This window comes from Egretta garzetta, unplaced genomic scaffold (assembly GCF_000687185.1).
Source record: "Egretta garzetta isolate BGI_Z169 unplaced genomic scaffold, ASM68718v1 scaffold385, whole genome shotgun sequence".
In the NCBI taxonomy this organism is placed as follows: Eukaryota; Metazoa; Chordata; class Aves; order Pelecaniformes; family Ardeidae; genus Egretta; species Egretta garzetta.
This window is the reverse complement of record NW_009259793.1, coordinates 214,962-220,376: the sequence shown is the minus strand read 5'-3', so window position 1 is coordinate 220,376 and position 5,415 is coordinate 214,962. Positions and strand designations below refer to the sequence as shown.

At 46.2% G+C, this 5,415-nt stretch overlaps 1 protein-coding gene across 3 annotated transcripts in view; it reads left to right on the top strand.

Annotated features, from left to right (window-relative positions):
• The first annotated feature begins 114 nt into the window (after positions 1-114).
• Positions 115-5,415, top strand: part of KANSL1 (KAT8 regulatory NSL complex subunit 1) — a 99,224-nt gene continuing 93,923 nt past the window's right edge. For all 3 annotated transcript variants that reach the window (XM_035895131.1, XM_035895132.1, XM_009639650.2), the window contains exon 1: positions 115-269. The gene's annotated coding sequence lies outside the window, so the exon portion shown is untranslated. The remainder of the gene's footprint in view (positions 270-5,415) is intronic.

Sequence of the window (5,415 nt, the reverse complement as noted above, 5' to 3'; positions counted from 1 at the left end):
GCCGGCCGGGCCCGGCCCAGCGCGGGGTGGGATGGAGGTAAAGGGGGGCGTGGGGGAGCCGGGGTTGCGTGGGCTGAGCCCCCCCGCTCTGCTGACAGCCCTTTCTTTCCCCAGGTCCCGGATTTTTCCACCTCCTCAAATAAATAAATAAGAAACTTGCAGATCTGCCGGGCGTCGGCGGAGGCTGGAAGGATCCGGAGGCCCTCCCCACCGGCTGAGCGCCTGGACCGCAGGTGGCGAGGATGGGCCCGGCCAAGATGCCCAGCAAGGTACGGTCTCCCCCTCGCCCTGCCTGGCGCGGCAAGGCCAGCCCTTGGGCTCTGCAGGCTGCCGTGCCGCCTGGGCTGGATGTGCCGAGTTGCGTTTGCAGGCAGCGGTGTGGTTTCTGACCGTGCGGGGAGAGTCTGGAGCCCTGCATGTAGTTTCTTGGCAAATGTGCAACTTTAAAATGGAGGTTGGGGAATGCGGCTGAAAATGTGGATTCATCCCGTGTGTGCAGGGTGTTTGTCTCCAAAACCATTCTAATGCCCACATACTCTTGGGAGAGTGTGTGTGTATTCCCTGGTATTGCCTGTCCTTATATGCAGCAGTACCGAGACGTCGAGGTATGACTTGCCCAGAAAAAAGAAAATCTCCTACTTCTTTTTCCCCCTTATTGCGTGCATCCTTCGGCCACAGGTTTACGTCAATCAGATCCTTTTTACTTGCTGATATAATCTGATTCACAGATGTACTTATAATATCTAGAGTCTTTTGCGTATATCTGTCAGGGTAGTCTCGGCTTTGTCCCATGAAGACCGAAGGTCTGAACCTGGGTTTTCGGGCTCGTGTTTCCATGCCTCTGGCTTCCCCGTGTGTGAAGTGGCCATAGTACTTCTGGGCCTGGAGTGGAGGGTGGCAAGCGTTTGCTGATGCTTCTTTTGAAAAGTCGCCTCTTACCTTGCTAATGTTATTAAAGGTTAAGAATTGTGTCTTAAACACTTAGGTACAACAGTCAAGTTCTGTGAAGCTGAATAAAACCTAAAGGGAAGCAGTAAAGGGAAGGATATTTCCCTCTCTTCATAAATCTACAAGCCAAAGCAGCATGACTTTAGGCGAATTATGGAGGCTGAATTTAGACAAATTCTCTTGTAATGGGAAAACCAAAAAAGCTCTACTCAATCCTTTCACACTGACCTTAGACAAATCTGCTCTGGTATCTGATCTCCAGTTGGCTAACACAACAGTAAAGGCTTTTATTCTGTGTATACATAGTAACAGTGAGTTGTTGTGTGGGCCTTAAAAAAAAGGAATTAAAGCTTTCTGTTACAGGTTTTGGAGGTTATCATTAAATTTGGCAGAAAGCTTCTCTGGAAACTGGTCCTTATTTCCAACGTCCACGTGCTGATGTATTGGCTAAATACAGGAGTTTAGCATGTGGCTGTAGCCTGATACCTGTGTGGGTACTTGCGTAGCCCTAGGGTGTTGTTGGCCCTGTGATTTCAGCGCCTGTGCCAACTGATGAGGGTCTATGGCAGTCGGCAGTGGTGGTGCTCTGTAACAAAATGTCCTGATGCCAAATGTGAGCTTGTTAGCCTCGTGCTTCAGCTTGGAAAACTTGGAGGAATGAAAAAGTAAAACTTAAAGAGTGCTTAAGCAGTTGTGAAATGGAGAGACGGCGTCAACGTCGTGTTGATGGCTGGGAAGGCTGCAGGTAGTGCCTGTGCTGTGCAGCCTGGACTGGTGCCTGGCAGCTGGAAGGAGAACCCTGCCTTTGGATTTGGGAGGGTTGTTGAAGACACCCGCTTTCTCCAACGGAGAGGGTCAGGGATGGGCACCTAGAGGATAATACCAGGTCCTTCCTGCTTCCCACAAGCTGGCAGGAGCCGAGGGCAAGGGGGTATGCCTGTGGCAGTGGGTCACGCGAAGTCTGCTGGAGGGTGTACTGAGTGAGGAGGGCGTGCAGACCGTCGTCATGTCGGGCTGTCGTGTCTGCTCTGTGTTTTTGCTCGGAGGCGTTGGCTTTTTATGGCAAGGATCTAGTTGGACCTTGGTTTTTTTGAGTGTACGAATGTGTCATCTGTTCCTGCGCCAATTGCTTTAAACCTCTGATCAGGACGTATTTGAGTGCTTTTGTATCCTGTATCCCTGACTTGTGCTCAAACTCGAGTGCCTAATATTATTGCCACAGTTTGCAATGCTTTTTCATCGTAGAAGAGAGCAACTCTGCTATAGCCCCGAAGATTTGTAAAGCTCTTTACCTGCAGCTCCTCAAAGTGGGGGGAGGGTCTCTTGGAGCAGGAAGGTCTGCCTGGTCCTTCACATCTAACGGGTGCAGTAAGAAATCTGCAGACTCTGCTGCTCGAAGCTCTGCCTGCTGTGGTGGTGGCTGCAGAAATGGGGGACCCTCTGCCTCATTCCTCTTGCTGCCATTTCCCTGCGGTCGTCTGGGCACCAGTTTTCCTGTGCTAGACTTGTCATAGGAAGTATTGTTAATAAGGAGAGCATGTAGGGACATGACTGTTTCTGCCTATGATCTCTGATGTTTTCCTGCATTGCTGAGCATTTGAAGGCAGGTGGATTTGGCCAGGACTGAGGAATTTGTGTGAAGCCCTGAAACATGGGGCTCAGAGACTTGCAGATTGTGTTAACCCTAACAGAAGCTCTCTGAGCGCAGCTCTGATCTCAAGGTGCTAGATAACTCTTGAGCGTGACCGAAAGAGTAAATAATCTAATATCCTGGTTATCTGCTATGTTTCAGTCTGGTTAAGCTGTTGCTCCAGTTTGGGATTAAACTGAATTATAGCATCATAACCAATAGAGTGGTAATTTTTTCCCTGAGTCTGGAAATCCAAACAGCAACAGAATTGTTTCAAGTGCCCTACAGCAGAAATAGAAACTAATTCTCCTGTTAGTGGATCCGAGAAAGGCCGTGTGAAAAAGACAACTATAGCATGAATTAACAAACAGAGACTCTTAAAAGTAGCATTAATCCTGCTTGTGGCAGAGGGAGAGTTTTTGTGTCCCAGTGTCAGCAGTGACCGGAGTGGCCTTGGAGGGTCTGAGGTTTGCTGCTGACTCATGGGAGGGAGTATGAGGTGCAGGATTTGGTGCAAGTCGAACCTACGAAGGTGTTCTGCAAGCCTTAGCCATGGCTCGTGGATTCCCTTGCCTGGGATAAAGGAAAGTACATGGAGACTTTCCAACTGGAAGACGGAGGAAGGGTTGAGTTGTGCAGCAGGTATAAATTCGTTCTCTCTCTCTCAGCCCTGTATTGCTGGTAGCATACCCGTGCTTGTTATCAGTTGCTGGGTTCCCAACTAATTCTTCTAACTTTTATTTACATGAAAACTCCTTAATCTGTTTTGTCTGTCATACAGTGAAATGGAATGTTACTCCCGGCAGTGGGAACACAAGTGTGAAATGCCTGTGCTGTAACTATTCAAAACCCATAAGGTGTATTTCGGTGATGAGATTTGAAAGGGGTGTCCCCTGAAACTCAATTAGCCTATGTCTCACAGTTTTACAAGATGTGGGCTTTCACATGGTTAGTGCAGGATCACATTTCCCTCTCTTCTCCTCTCCTTTCTTTTTTTTTTTTTTTTTTTTTTTTTTTTTTGTTTCCCCCCCTCCTCTCCCATGATATAACTACCTATAATGTGAAATGGAAGGAATGCAACTTTTAAAAAGTGTGCCGTCGCCTTACTTATTCTGCTGTTCATTTGTATTTTATTTTACTGCTTGCGTCATTAAATGTCTGTGATCATACAATGTACTCTGCACAAAACATACTGATTTCCATAAAGATGTGTTGCCAAGAAAACTGATGGGATCTGAGGCTTACTCTTGCACCTCTTGTGCAGTTTCATACATGTGTTTTGGGTGGATTTAAGCCAACACAATAATATTCTTGGCAATTCATGGGGACCTACATGATATGGGGTTACAACTAAATGTAGATTTGGATGCTTTACCCTCTGCAAGTTGATAAAACCTGGCTATCGGTCCCCAGCTGGACTAACAGCTTAAAAATTCGGGGTGCTTTACTGCCAATACTTACTTTCCAAAGAAGAACAGCAGGCTATTCTTCTTCACTGTATTCCCCAAACCGGTACAAATAGAAGTTCCGACGAGGACTTTGGGAAATCAGGCTCTTCTGTACAATGTGCATCAATGTGATGCAACAGTGTGGCGTATTTGAGTACTTTCTGGCACGACGAGACCAATGTCTTTGGCAGGGATTCAAAAATACAGTGGTGAAGCTCGTTTGTTACCTTTGTTAAGGAGTCATACATTCCCAGCCTCTCATCCCTATGGAAACCATAGACATACATTTTTGCGGTGGAAACCATACAAATGCATTTTGCAGTTGAAACCATAATTGATTCAAAATGGTTTATGACTATGTCATAATAACAAATGCCCCTTAGCTTTACAGCAGATTAAAATAGTTTCCCCCCTGGCCTGGGTACCAATAGACCTGTTGCCTTGTCAGGTGCTGATGTTCTGTAGGGTAGACTCTCCAATATGAGAACAAGCAACGTGTGTTGGCCTTGAAATTGTGGATGTCTGTATTGGAAGGCTTGATCTAAATCATCAAGAGGGTTTTCAAACAAGCAGTGTTCCTTACGTGGCTCACTCTGCTTTTTTCCTTGAGTAGTACATTAATTTCCTGTTTATAGCAAGCAAACTAAGACTTAATCCGTTGATCTAGAAGTCCCCAAGGGAGACGTTGATGTTGTTGATGTCTTTAATGTTGGAGAAGAGTATCAGAAGAACAATGATCACTGCAATGATCGCTCTTGTTGTTGCTGCAGCTTACCTAGATTTAGCTTTAAACCTGACAAGTCTTGAATCTTCTGAATCCTCTGTGGCCACTGATGTTTGAGATTGCTGCTTTTTGTTAGGATATCTAATGAGGTTGCAAAGAAAGATGCAAAAGTTGCAGCGTATCTGTAGGGAGTCTCATCACTGTGTCTTTGGTGGCCATTGCCTTCTCTACCTTCAGGACGTTTCTCAAATCAACCTACCATTTTTGCAGGCTCAAAAGTCTCCCTTCGTGTGTCTTGGCATACTTGTTGATATAACTATATGTACAACTATGCATATACTTACTTCATAGAGACTTAAATTTCTGAAGCAGGTATCATCAAAGCAAGTCATGAGGATTAATAAGTAGAGGCAATGAATGTGCGTGGGAAAGACAAGGTAACGATCAGGTATGAGTAGTTGGGTACGTAACACTCACTATGTATTGAACCCTGTGGTTTGTATGTTCTTGATGCTTTGCAGGAGAGGGTGACTTCAAAGAAAGATTTAAAGGATGATGCTAGAGAGGTGGGCATGTGTGAACCTCATGAGGTTCTACAAGGCCAAGGGCAAGGTCCTGCACCTGGGTCGGGGTAACCCCTGGTATCAGTACAGGCTGGGGGAAGA